Genomic DNA, 15,154 nt, shown 5'->3' with positions numbered 1-15,154 from the left:
ATACAGGGGGCAGTGTGATGTCACAGCACAGGAGATACAGGGGACAGTGTGATGTCACAGGAGATACAGGGGGCAGTGTGATGTCACAGGAGATACAGGGGGCAGTGTGACGTCACAGGAGATACAGGGGGCAGTGTGATGTCACAGCACAGGAGATACAGGGGGCAGTGTGATGTCACAGCACAGGAGATACAGGGGGCAGTGTGATGTCACAGCACAGGAGATACAGGGGGCAGTGTGATGTCACAGGAGATACAGGGGACAGTGTGATGTCACAGCACAGGAGATACAGGGGGCAGTGTGACGTCACAGCACAGGAGATACAGGGGGCAGTGTGATGTCACAGCACAGGAGATACAGGGGACAGTGTGATGTCACAGCACAGGAGATACAGGGGACAGTGTGATGTCACAGCACAGGAGATACAGGGGACAGTGTGATGTCACAGCACAGGAGATACAGGGGACAGTGTGATGTCACAGCACAGGAGATACAGGGGACAGTGTGATGTCACAGCACAGGAGATACAGGGGACAGTGTGATGTCACAGCACAGGAGATACAGGGGACAGTGTGATGTCACAGCACAGGAGATACAGGGGACAGTGTGATGTCACAGCACAGGAGATACAGGGGGCAGTGTGATGTCACAGCACAGGAGATACAGGGGGCAGTGTGATGTCACAGCACAGGAGATACAGGGGGCAGTGTGATGTCACAGCACAGGAGATACAGGAGGCAGTGTGATGTCACAGCACAGGAGATACAGGGGGCAGTGTGATGTCACAGCACAGGAGATACAGGGGGCAGTGTGATGTCACAGCACAGGAGATACAGGGGGCAGTGTGACGTCACAGCACAGGAGATACAGGGGGCAGTGTGATGTCACAGCACAGGAGATACAGGGGGCAGTGTGATGTCACAGCACAGGAGATACAGGGTGCAGTGTGATGTCACAGCACAGGAGATACAGGGGACAGTGTGACGTCACAGCACAGGAGATACAGGGGGCAGTGTGATGTCACAGGAGATACAGGGGGCAGTGTGATGTCACAGCACAGGAGATACAGGGGGCAGTGTGATGTCACAGCACAGGAGATACAGGGGGCAGTGTGATGTCACAGGAGATACAGGGGACAGTGTGATGTCACAGCACAGGAGATACAGGGGGCAGTGTGATGTCACAGGGGATACAGGGGGCAGTGTGATGTCACAGCACAGGGGATACAGGGGGCAGTGTGATGTCACAGGAGATACAGGGGGCAGTGTGATGTCACAGGGGATACAGGGGGCAGTGTGATGTCACAGCACAGGAGATACAGGGGGCAGTGTGATGTCACAGCACAGGAGATACAGGAGACAGTGTGATGTCACAGCACAGGAGATACAGGGGGCAGTGTGATGTCACAGGAGATACAGGGGGCAGTGTGATGTCACAGGAGATACAGGGGGCAGTGTGATGTCACAGCACAGGAGATACAGGGGGCAGTGTGATGTCACAGGAGATACAGGGGACAGTGTGATGTCACAGGAGATACAGGGGACAGTGTGATGTCACAGCACAGGAGATACAGGGGACAGTGTGATGTCACAGGAGATACAGGGGACAGTGTGACGTCACAGGAGATACAGGGGGCAGTGTGATGTCACAGCACAGGAGATACAGGGGACAGTGTGATGTCACAGCACAGGAGATACAGGGGGCAGTGTGATGTCACAGCACAGGAGATACAGGGGGCAGTGTGATGTCATAGCACAGGAGATACAGGGGGCAGTGTGATGTCACAGCACAGGAGATACAGGGGACAGTGTGATGTCACAGGAGATACAGGGGGCAGTGTGACGTCACAGCACAGGAGATACAGGGGGCAGTGTGATGTCACAGCACAGGAGATACAGGGGACAGTGTGATGTCACAGCACAGGAGATACAGGGGGCAGTGTGATGTCATAGCACAGGAGATACAGGGGGCAGTGTGATGTCACAGCACAGGAGATACAGGGGACAGTGTGATGTCACAGGAGATACAGGGGGCAGTGTGATGTCACAGCACAGGAGATACAGGGGGCAGTGTGATGTCACAGCACAGGAGATACAGGGGGCAGTGTGATGTCACAGCACAGGAGATACAGGGGGCAGTGTGATGTCACAGCACAGGAGATACAGGGGGCAGTGTGATGTCACAGCACAGGAGATACAGGGGGCAGTGTGATGTCACAGGAGATACAGGGGGCAGTGTGATGTCACAGCACAGGAGATACAGGGGACAGTGTGATGTCACAGCACAGGAGATACAGGGGGCAGTGTGATGTCACAGGAGATACAGGGGGCAGTGTGATGTCACAGCACAGGAGATACAGGGGACAGTGTGATGTCACAGCACAGGGGATACAGGGGGCAGTGTGATGTCACAGCACAGGAGATACAGGGGGCAGTGTGATGTCACAGCACAGGAGATACAGGGGGCAGTGTGATGTCACAGCACAGGAGATACAGGGGGCAGTGTGATGTCACAGCACAGGAGATACAGGGGGCAGTGTGATGTCACAGGAGATACAGGGGGCAGTGTGATGTCACAGCACAGGAGATACAGGGGACAGTGTGATGTCACAGGAGATACAGGGGGCAGTGTGATGTCACAGCACAGGAGATACAGGGGACAGTGTGATGTCACAGGAGATACAGGGGGCAGTGTGATGTCACAGGAGATACAGGGGGCAGTGTGATGTCACAGCACAGGAGATACAGGGGACAGTGTGATGTCACAGCACAGGAGATACAGGGTGCAGTGTGATGCCACAGGAGATACAGGGGGCAGTGTGATGTCACAGCACAGGAGATACAGGGTGCAGTGTGATGTCACAGGAGATACAGGGTGCAGTGTGATGTCACAGCACAGGAGATACAGGGGGCAGTGTGATGTCACAGCACAGGAGATACAGGGGGCAGTGTGATGTCACAGGAGATACAGGGGGCAGTGTGATGTCACAGCACAGGAGATACAGGGGGCAGTGTGATGTCACAGCACAGGAGATACAGGGGGCAGTGTGATGTCACAGCACAGGAGATACAGGGTGCAGTGTGATGTCACAGCACAGGAGATACAGGGGACAGTGTGATGTCACAGGAGATACAGGGGACAGTGTGATGTCACAGCACAGGAGATACAGGGTGCAGTGTGATGTCACAGCACAGGAGATACAGGGGGCAGTGTGACGTCACAGCACAGGAGATACAGGGGGCAGTGTGATGTCACAGCACAGGAGATACAGGGGGCAGTGTGATGTCACAGCACAGGAGATACAGGGGGCAGTGTGATGTCACAGGAGATACAGGGGCAGTGTGATGTCACAGGAGATACAGGGGGCAGTGTGACGTCACAGGAGATACAGGGGGCAGTGTGATGTCACAGCACAGGAGATACAGGGGGCAGTGTGACGTCACAGCACAGGAGATACAGGGGGTAGTGTGATGTCACAGCACAGGAGATACAGGGGGCAGTGTGACGTCACAGGAGATACAGGGGGCAGTGTGATGTCACAGCACAGGAGATACAGGGGGCAGTGTGATGTCACAGGAGATACAGGGGGCAGTGTGATGTCACAGCACAGGAGATACAGGGGACAGTGTGATGTCACAGGAGATACAGGGGGCAGTGTGATGTCACAGGAGATACAGGGGGCAGTGTGATGTCACAGCACAGGAGATACAGGGGACAGTGTGATGTCACAGCACAGGAGATACAGGGTGCAGTGTGATGCCACAGGAGATACAGGGGGCAGTGTGATGTCACAGCACAGGAGATACAGGGTGCAGTGTGATGTCACAGGAGATACAGGGTGCAGTGTGATGTCACAGCACAGGAGATACAGGGGGCAGTGTGATGTCACAGCACAGGAGATACAGGGGGCAGTGTGATGTCACAGCACAGGAGATACAGGGGGCAGTGTGATGTCACAGCACAGGAGATACAGGGGGCAGTGTGACGTCATAGCACAGGAGATACAGGGGGCAGTGTGACGTCACAGGAGATACAGGGGGCAGTGTGATGTCACAGCACAGGAGATACAGGGTGCAGTGTGATGTCACAGCACAGGAGATACAGGGGGCAGTGTGACGTCACAGCACAGGAGATACAGGGGGCAGTGTGATGTCACAGCACAGGAGATACAGGGGACAGTGTGATGTCACAGCACAGGAGATACAGGGGGCAGTGTGATGTCACAGCACAGGAGATACAGGGTGCAGTGTGATGTCACAGCACAGGAGATACAGGGGACAGTGTGATGTCACAGCACAGGAGATACAGGGGACAGTGTGATGTCACAGCACAGGAGATACAGGGTGCAGTGTGATGTCACAGCACAGGAGATACAGGGGGCAGTGTGACGTCACAGCACAGGAGATACAGGGGGCAGTGTGATGTCACAGCACAGGAGATACAGGGGGCAGTGTGATGTCACAGCACAGGAGATACAGGGTGCAGTGTGATGTCACAGCACAGGAGATACAGGGGGCAGTGTGACGTCACAGCACAGGAGATACAGGGGGCAGTGTGATGTCACAGCACAGGAGATACAGGGGACAGTGTGATGTCACAGCACAGGAGATACAGGGGGCAGTGTGATGTCACAGCACAGGAGATACAGGGGGCAGTGTGATGTCACAGCACAGGAGATACAGGGGGCAGTGTGATGTCACAGCACAGGAGATACAGGGGGCAGTGTGATGTCACAGCACAGGAGATACAGGGGACAGTGTGATGTCACAGCACAGGAGATACAGGGGGCAGTGTGATGTCACAGCACAGGAGATACAGGGGACAGTGTGATGTCACAGCACAGGAGATACAGGGGGCAGTGTGATGTCACAGCACAGGAGATACAGGGGGCAGTGTGATGTCACAGGAGATACAGGGGACAGTGTGATGTCACAGCACAGGAGATACAGGGGGCAGTGTGATGTCACAGCACAGGAGATACAGGGGGCAGTGTGATGTCACAGCACAGGAGATACAGGGGGCAGTGTGATGTCACAGCACAGGAGATACAGGGGGCAGTGTGATGTCACAGCACAGGAGATACAGGGGGCAGTGTGATGTCACAGCACAGGAGATACAGGGGACAGTGTGATGTCACAGCACAAGAGATACAGGGGGCAGTGTGATGTCACAGCACAGGAGATACAGGGGGCAGTGTGATGTCACAGCACAGGAGATACAGGGGGCAGTGTGATGTCACAGCACAGGAGATACAGGGGGCAGTGTGATGTCACAGGAGATACAGGGGACAGTGTGATGTCACAGCACAGGAGATACAGGGGACAGTGTGATGTCACAGCACAGGAGATACAGGGGACAGTGTGATGTCACAGCACAGGAGATACAGGGGACAGTGTGATGTCACAGCACAGGAGATACAGGGGGCAGTGTGATGTCACAGCACAGGAGATACAGGGGGCAGTGTGATGTCACAGCACAGGAGATACAGGGGGCAGTGTGATGTCACAGCACAGGAGATACAGGGGACAGTGTGATGTCACAGCACAAGAGATACAGGGGGCAGTGTGATGTCACAGCACAGGAGATACAGGGGGCAGTGTGATGTCACAGCACAGGAGATACAGGGGGCAGTGTGATGTCACAGCACAGGAGATACAGGGGGCAGTGTGATGTCACAGGAGATACAGGGGGCAGTGTGATGTCACAGGAGATACAGGGGACAGTGTGATGTCACAGCACAGGAGATACAGGGGACAGTGTGACGTCACAGCACAGGAGATACAGGGGGCAGTGTGATGTCACAGCACAGGAGATACAGGGGGCAGTGTGATGTCACAGCACAGGAGATACAGGGGGCAGTGTGATGTCACAGGAGATACAGGGGGCAGTGTGATGTCACAGCACAGGAGATACAGGGGGCAGTGTGATGTCACAGCACAGGAGATACAGGGGACAGTGTGATGTCACAGCACAGGAGATACAGGGGGCAGTGTGATGTCACAGCACAGGAGATACAGGGGACAGTGTGATGTCACAGCACAGGAGATACAGGGGGCAGTGTGATGTCACAGCACAGGAGATACAGGGGGCAGTGTGATGTCACAGCACAGGAGATACAGGGGGCAGTGTGATGTCACAGCACAGGAGATACAGGGGACAGTGTGATGTCACAGCACAGGGGATACAGGGGGCAGGAGATACAGGGGGCAGTGTGATGTCACAGGAGATACAGGGGGCAGTGTGATGTCACAGGAGATACAGGGGGCAGTGTGATGTCACAGGAGATACAGGGGGCAGTGTGATGTCACAGCACAGGAGATACAGGGGGCAGTGTGATGTCACAGGAGATACAGGGGGCAGTGTGATGTCACAGCACAGGAGATACAGGGGGCAGTGTGATGTCACAGCACAGGAGATACAGGGGGCAGTGTGATGTCACAGCACAGGAGATACAGGGGGCAGTGTGATGTCACAGGAGATACAGGGGGCAGTGTGATGTCACAGCACAGGAGATACAGGGGGCAGTGTGATGTCACAGGAGATACAGGGGGCAGTGTGATGTCACAGCACAGGAGATACAGGGGGCAGTGTGATGTCACAGGAGATACAGGGGGCAGTGTGATGTCACAGCACAGGAGATACAGGGGGCAGTGTGATGTCACAGGAGATACAGGGGGCAGTGTGATGTCACAGCACAGGAGATACAGGGGACAGTGTGACGTCACAGCACAGGAGATACAGGGGGCAGTGTGATGTCACAGGAGATACAGGGGACAGTGTGATGTCACAGCACAGGAGATACAGGGGACAGTGTGACGTCACAGCACAGGAGATACAGGGGACAGTGTGATGTCACAGCACAGGAGATACAGGGGGCAGTGTGATGTCACAGCACAGGAGATACAGGGGACAGTGTGATGTCACAGCACAGGAGATACAGGGGGCAGTGTGATGTCACAGGAGATACAGGGGACAGTGTGATGTCACAGCACAGGAGATACAGGGGACAGTGTGACGTCACAGCACAGGAGATACAGGGGACAGTGTGATGTCACAGCACAGGAGATACAGGGTGCAGTGTGATGTCACAGCACAGGAGATACAGGGGGCAGTGTGATGTCACAGCACAGGAGATACAGGGGGCAGTGTGATGTCACAGCACAGGAGATACAGGGGGCAGTGTGATGTCACAGCACAGGAGATACAGGGGACAGTGTGATGTCACAGCACAGGAGATACAGGGGGCAGTGTGATGTCACAGCACAGGAGATACAGGGGGCAGTGTGATGTCACAGCACAGGAGATACAGGGGGCAGTGTGATGTCACAGCACAGGAGATACAGGGGGCAGTGTGATGTCACAGCACAGGAGATACAGGGGGCAGTGTGATGTCACAGCACAGGAGATACAGGGGGCAGTGTGATGTCACAGCACAGGAGATACAGGGGACAGTGTGATGTCACAGCACAGGAGATACAGGGTGCAGTGTGATGTCACAGGAGATACAGGGGGCAGTGTGATGTCACAGCACAGGAGATACAGGGGGCAGTGTGATGTCACAGCACAGGAGATACAGGGGACAGTGTGATGTCACAGCACAGGAGATACAGGGGGCAGTGTGATGTCACAGCACAGGAGATACAGGGGGCAGTGTGATGTCACAGGAGATACAGGGGGCAGTGTGATGTCACAGGAGATACAGGGGGCAGTGTGATGTCACAGGAGATACAGGGGGCAGTGTGATGTCACAGCACAGGAGATACAGGGGACAGTGTGATGTCACAGGAGATACAGGGGGCAGTGTGATGTCACAGCACAGGAGATACAGGGGGCAGTGTGATGTCACAGCACAGGAGATACAGGGGGCAGTGTGATGTCACAGCACAGGAGATACAGGGGGCAGTGTGATGTCACAGCACAGGAGATACAGGGGACAGTGTGATGTCACAGCACAGGAGATACAGGGGGCAGTGTGATGTCACAGGAGATACAGGGGGCAGTGTGATGTCACAGCACAGGAGATACAGGGGGCAGTGTGATGTCACAGCACAGGAGATACAGGGTGCAGTGTGATGTCACAGCACAGGAGATACAGGGGGCAGTGTGATGTCACAGCACAGGAGATACAGGGGGCAGTGTGATGTCACAGCACAGGAGATACAGGGGGCAGTGTGATGTCACAGCACAGGAGATACAGGGGGCAGTGTGACGTCACAGCACAGGAGATACAGGGGGCAGTGTGATGTCACAGCACAGGAGATACAGGGGACAGTGTGATGTCATAGCACAGGAGATACAGGGGGCAGTGTGATGTCACAGCACAGGAGATACAGGGGGCAGTGTGATGTCACAGCACAGGAGATACAGGGGGCAGTGTGATGTCACAGCACAGGAGATACAGGGGGCAGTGTGATGTCACAGCACAGGAGATACAGGGGGCAGTGTGATGTCACAGCACAGGACATACAGGGGGCAGTGTGATGTCACAGGAGATACAGGGGACAGTGTGATGTCACAGCACAGGAGATACAGGGGGCAGTGTGATGTCACAGCACAGGAGATACAGGGGGCAGTGTGATGTCACAGCACAGGAGATACAGGGGACAGTGTGATGTCACAGCACAGGAGATACAGGGGGCAGTGTGATGTCACAGCACAGGAGATACAGGGGACAGTGTGATGTCACAGCACAGGAGATACAGGGGGCAGTGTGATGTCACAGGAGATACAGGGGGCAGTGTGATGTCACAGCACAGGAGATACAGGGGGCAGTGTGATGTCACAGCACAGGGGATACAGGGGGCAGTGTGATGTCACAGCACAGGAGATACAGGGGACAGTGTGATGTCACAGCACAGGAGATACAGGGGGCAGTGTGATGTCACAGCACAGGAGATACAGGGGACAATGTGATGTCACAGCACAGGAGATACAGGGGGCAGTGTGATGTCACAGCACAGGAGATACAGGGGGCAGTGTGATGTCACAGCACAGGAGATACAGGGGACAGTGTGATGTCACAGCACAGGGGATACAGGGGGCAGTGTGATGTCACAGCACAGGAGATACAGGGGGCAGTGTGATGTCACAGGAGATACAGGGGGCAGTGTGATGTCACAGGAGATACAGGGGGCAGTGTGATGTCACAGCACAGGAGATACAGGGGGCAGTGTGATGTCACAGGAGATACAGGGGGCAGTGTGATGTCACAGGAGATACAGGGGACAGTGTGATGTCACAGCACAGGAGATACAGGGGGCAGTGTGATGTCACAGCACAGGAGATACAGGGGACAGTGTGATGTCACAGCACAGGAGATACAGGGGACAGTGTGATGTCACAGCACAGGAGATACAGGGGACAGTGTGACGTCACAGCACAGGAGATACAGGGGGCAGTGTGATGTCACAGCACAGGAGATACAGGGGGCGGTGTGATGTCACAGCACAGGAGATACAGGGGGCAGTGTGATGTCACAGCACAGGAGATACAGGGGGCAGTGTGATGTCACAGCACAGGAGATACAGGGGGCAGTGTGATGTCACAGCACAGGGGATACAGGGGGCAGTGTGATGTCACAGCACAGGAGATACAGGGGGCAGTGTGATGTCACAGCACAGGAGATACAGGGGGCAGTGTGATGTCACAGCACAGGAGATACAGGGGGCAGTGTGACGTCACAGCACAGGAGATACAGGGGGCAGTGTGATGTCACAGCACAGGAGATACAGGGGGCAGTGTGATGTCACAGCACAGGAGATACAGGGGACAGTGTGATGTCACAGCACAGGAGATACAGGGGGCAGTGTGATGTCACAGCACAGGAGATACAGGGGGCAGTGTGATGTCACAGCACAGGAGATACAGGGGGCAGTGTGATGTCACAGCACAGGAGATACAGGGGGCAGTGTGATGTCACAGCACAGGAGATACAGGGGGCAGTGTGATGTCACAGCACAGGAGATACAGGGGACGGTGTGATGTCACAGCACAGGATATACAGGGGGCGGTGTGATGTCACAGCACAGGAGATACAGGGGACAGTGTGATGTCACAGCACAGGAGATACAGGGGACAGTGTGATGTCACAGCACAGGAGATACAGGGGGCAGTGTGATGTCACAGGAGATACAGGGGGCAGTGTGATGTCACAGCACAGGAGATACAGGGGACAATGTGATGTCACAGCACAGGAGATACAGGGGGCAGGAGATACAGGGGGCAGTGTGATGTCACAGCACAGGAGATACAGGGGGCAGTGTGATGTCACAGCACAGGAGATACAGGGGACAGTGTGATGTCACAGCACAGGAGATACAGGGGGCAGTGTGATGTCACAGCACAGGAGATACAGGGGACAGTGTGATGTCACAGCACAGGGGATACAGGGGGCAGTGTGATGTCACAGCACAGGAGATACAGGGGGCAGTGTGATGTCACAGCACAGGAGATACAGGGGGCAGTGTGATGTCACAGCACAGGAGATACAGGGGGCAGTGTGATGTCACAGCACAGGAGATACAGGGGGCAGTGTGATGTCACAGCACAGGAGATACAGGGGACAGTGTGATGTCACAGCACAGGAGATACAGGGGACAGTGTGATGTCACAGCACAGGAGATACAGGGGACAGTGTGATGTCACAGGAGATACAGGGGGCAGTGTGATGTCACAGGAGATACAGGGGGCAGTGTGATGTCACAGCACAGGAGATACAGGGGGCAGTGTGATGTCACAGCACAGGAGATACAGGGGACAGTGTGATGTCACAGCACAGGAGATACAGGGGGCAGTGTGATGTCACAGCACAGGAGATACAGGGGGCAGTGTGATGTCACAGGAGATACAGGGGGCAGTGTGATGTCACAGGAGATACAGGGGGCAGTGTGATGTCACAGCACAGGAGATACAGGGTGCAGTGTGATGTCACAGCACAGGGGATACAGGGGGCAGTGTGATGTCACAGCACAGGAGATACAGGGGGCAGTGTGATGTCACAGGAGATACAGGGGGCAGTGTGATGTCACAGCACAGGAGATACAGGGTGCAGTGTGATGTCACAGCACAGGGGATACAGGGGGCAGTGTGATGTCACAGCACAGGAGATACAGGGGGTAGTGTGATGTCACAGGAGATACAGGGGGCAGTGTGATGTCACAGCACAGGAGATACAGGGTGCAGTGTGATGTCACAGCACAGGGGATACAGGGGGCAGTGTGATGTCACAGCACAGGAGATACAGGGGGCAGTGTGATGTCACAGCACAGGAGATACAGGGGGCAGTGTGATGTCACAGCACAGGAGATACAGGGGACAGTGTGATGTCACAGCACAGGAGATACAGGGTGCAGTGTGATGTCACAGCACAGGAGATACAGGGGGCAGTGTGATGTCACAGCACAGGAGATACAGGGGGCAGTGTGATGTCACAGCACAGGAGATACAGGGGGCAGTGTGATGTCACAGCACAGGAGATACAGGGGACAGTGTGATGTCACAGCACAGGAGATACAAAGGGCAGTGTGATGTCACAGGAGATACAGGGGGCAGTGTGATGTCACAGGAGATACAGGGGGCAGTGTGATGTCACAGCACAGGAGATACAGGGGGCAGTGTGATGTCACAGGAGATACAGGGGGCAGTGTGATGTCACAGCACAGGAGATACAGGGGGCAGTGTGATGTCACAGCACAGGAGATACAGGGGACAGTGTGATGTCACAGCACAGGAGATACAGGGGGCAGTGTGACGTCACAGCACAGGAGATACAGGGGGCAGTGTGATGTCACAGCACAGGAGATACAGGGGGCAGTGTGACGTCACAGCACAGGAGATACAGGGGGCAGTGTGACGTCACAGCACAGGAGATACAGGGGGCAGTGTGATGTCACAGCACAGGGGATACAGGGGGCAGTGTGACGTCACAGCACAGGAGATACAGGGGGCAGTGTGATGTCACAGCACAGGGGATACAGGGGACAGTGTGATGTCACAGCACAGGAGATACAGGGGGCAGTGTGACGTCACAGCACAGGAGATACAGGGGGCAGTGTGATGTCACAGCACAGGGGATACAGGGGACAGTGTGATGTCACAGCACAGGAGATACAGGGGGCAGTGTGATGTCACAGCACAGGAGATACAGGGGGCAGTGTGATGTCACAGGAGATACAGGGGGCAGTGTGATGTCACAGCACAGGAGATACAGGGGGCAGTGTGATGTCACAGCACAGGGGATACAGGGGGCAGTGTGATGTCACAGCACAGGAGATACAGGGGACAGTGTGATGTCACAGCACAGGAGATACAGGGGGCAGTGTGATGTCACAGCACAGGAGATACAGGGGGCAGTGTGATGTCACAGCACAGGAGATACAGGGGGCAGTGTGATGTCACAGCACAGGAGATACAGGGGGCAGTGTGATGTCACAGCACAGGAGATACAGGGGGCAGTGTGATGTCACAGCACAGGAGATACAGGGGGCAGTGTGATGTCACAGCACAGGAGATACAGGGGGCAGTGTGATGTCACAGCACAGGAGATACAAAGGGCAGTGTGATGTCACAGCACAGACAGGGGGCAGTGTGATGTCACAGCACTGGGGATACAGGGGGCAGTGTGATGTCACAGCACAGGGGATACAGGGGGCAGTGTGATGTCACAGCACAGGAGATACAGGGGGCAGTGTGATGTCACAGCACAGGAGATACAGGGGGCAGTGTGATGTCACAGCACAGGAGATACAGGGGGCAGTGTCATGTCACAGCACAGGAGATACAGGGGGCAGTGTGATGTCACAGCACAGGAGATACAGGGGGCAGTGTGATGTCACAGCACAGGAGATACAGGGGGCAGTGTGATGTCACAGCACAGGAGATACAGGGGGCAGTGTGATGTCACAGCACAGGAGATACAGGGGGCAGTGTGATGTCACAGCACAGGAGATACAGGGGGCAGTGTGATGTCACAGGAGATACAGGGGACAGTGTGATGTCACAGCACAGGAGATACAGGGGGCAGTGTGATGTCACAGCACAGGAGATACAGGGGACAGTGTGATGTCACAGCACAGGAGATACAGGGGACAGTGTGATGTCACAGCACAGGAGATACAGGGGACAGTGTGATGTCACAGCACAGGAGATACAGGGGGCAGTGTCATGTCACAGCACAGGAGATACAGGGGGCAGTGTGATGTCACAGCACAGGAGATACAGGGGGCAGTGTGATGTCACAGCACAGGAGATACAGGGGGCAGTGTGATGTCACAGCACAGGAGATACAGGGGGCAGTGTGATGTCACAGCACAGGAGATACAGGGTGCAGTGTGATGTCACAGCACAGGAGATACAGGGGACAGTGTGATGTCACAGCACAGGAGATACAGGGGGCAGTGTGATGTCACAGCACAGGAGATACAGGGGACAGTGTGATGTCACAGCACAGGAGATACAGGGGACAGTGTGATGTCACAGCACAGGAGATACAGGGGACAGTGTGATGTCACAGCACAGGAGATACAGGGGGCAGTGTGATGTCACAGCACAGGAGATACAGGGGGCAGTGTGATGTCACAGCACAGGAGATACAGGGGGCAGTGTGATGTCACAGCACAGGAGATACAGGGGACAGTGTGATGTCACAGCACAGGAGATACAGGGGACAGTGTGATGTCACAGCACAGGAGATACAGGGGGCAGTGTGATGTCACAGCACAGGAGATACAGGGGACAGTGTGATGTCACAGCACAGGAGATACAGGGGGCAGTGTGATGTCACAGCACAGGAGATACAGGGGGCAGTGTGATGTCACAGCACAGGAGATACAGGGGACAGTGTGATGTCACAGCACAGGAGATACAGGGGGCAGTGTGATGTCACAGCACAGGAGATACAGGGGGCAGTGTGATGTCACAGCACAGGAGATACAGGGGACAGTGTGATGTCACAGCACAGGAGATACAGGGGGCAGTGTGACGTCACAGGAGATACAGGGGGCAGTGTGATGTCACAGCACAGGAGATACAGGGGGCAGTGTGATGTCACAGCACAGGAGATACAGGGGACAGTGTGATGTCACAGCACAGGAGATACAGGGGGCAGTGTGATGTCACAGCACAGGAGATACAGGGGGCAGTGTGATGTCACAGCACAGGAGATACAGGGGGCAGTGTGATGTCACAGCACAGGAGATACAGGGGACAGTGTGATGTCACAGCACAGGAGATACAGGGGGCAGTGTGATGTCACAGCACAGGAGATACAGGGGGCAGTGTGATGTCACAGCACAGGAGATACAGGGGACAGTGTGATGTCACAGCACAGGAGATACAGGGGGCAGTGTGATGTCACAGCACAGGAGATACAGGGGACAGTGTGATGTCACAGCACAGGAGATACAGGGGGCAGTGTGATGTCACAGCACAGGAGATACAGGGGGCAGTGTGATGTCACAGCACAGGGGATACAGGGGGCAGTGTGATGTCACAGCACAGGAGATACAGGGGGCAGTGTGATGTCACAGGAGATACAGGGGACAGTGTGATGTCACAGCACAGGAGATACAGGGGGCAGTGTGATGTCACAGCACAGGAGATACAGGGGGCAGTGTGATGTCACAGCACAGGAGATACAGGGGACAGTGTGATGTCACAGCACAGGAGATACAGGGGGCAGTGTGATGTCACAGCACAGGAGATACAGGGGGCAGTGTGATGTCACAGCACAGGAGATACAGGGGGCAGTGTGATGTCACAGCACAGGAGATACAGGGGGCAGTGTGACGTCACAGCACAGGAGATACAGGGGGCAGTGTGACGTCACAGCACAGGAGATACAGGGGACAGTGTGACGTCACAGCACAGGAGATACAGGGGAGGGGACAGTGTGATGTCACAGCACAGGAGATACAGGGAGCAGTGTGACGTCATAGCACAGGAGATACAGGGAGCAGTGTGACGTCACAGCACAGGAGATACAGGGGACAGTGTGATGTCACAGCACAGGAGATACAGGGGGCAGTGTGATGTCACAGCACAGGAGATACAGGGGACAGTGTGATGTCACAGCACAGGAGATACAGGGGGCAGTGTGATGTCACAGCACAGGAGATACAGGGGACAGTGTGATGTCACAGCACAGGAGATACAGGGG

The sequence above is a fragment of the Engystomops pustulosus genome, unplaced genomic scaffold, assembly GCF_040894005.1.
Source record: "Engystomops pustulosus unplaced genomic scaffold, aEngPut4.maternal MAT_SCAFFOLD_239, whole genome shotgun sequence".
NCBI classification, from domain to species: Eukaryota; Metazoa; Chordata; class Amphibia; order Anura; family Leptodactylidae; genus Engystomops; species Engystomops pustulosus.
This window is presented reverse-complemented; position numbering follows the sequence as displayed.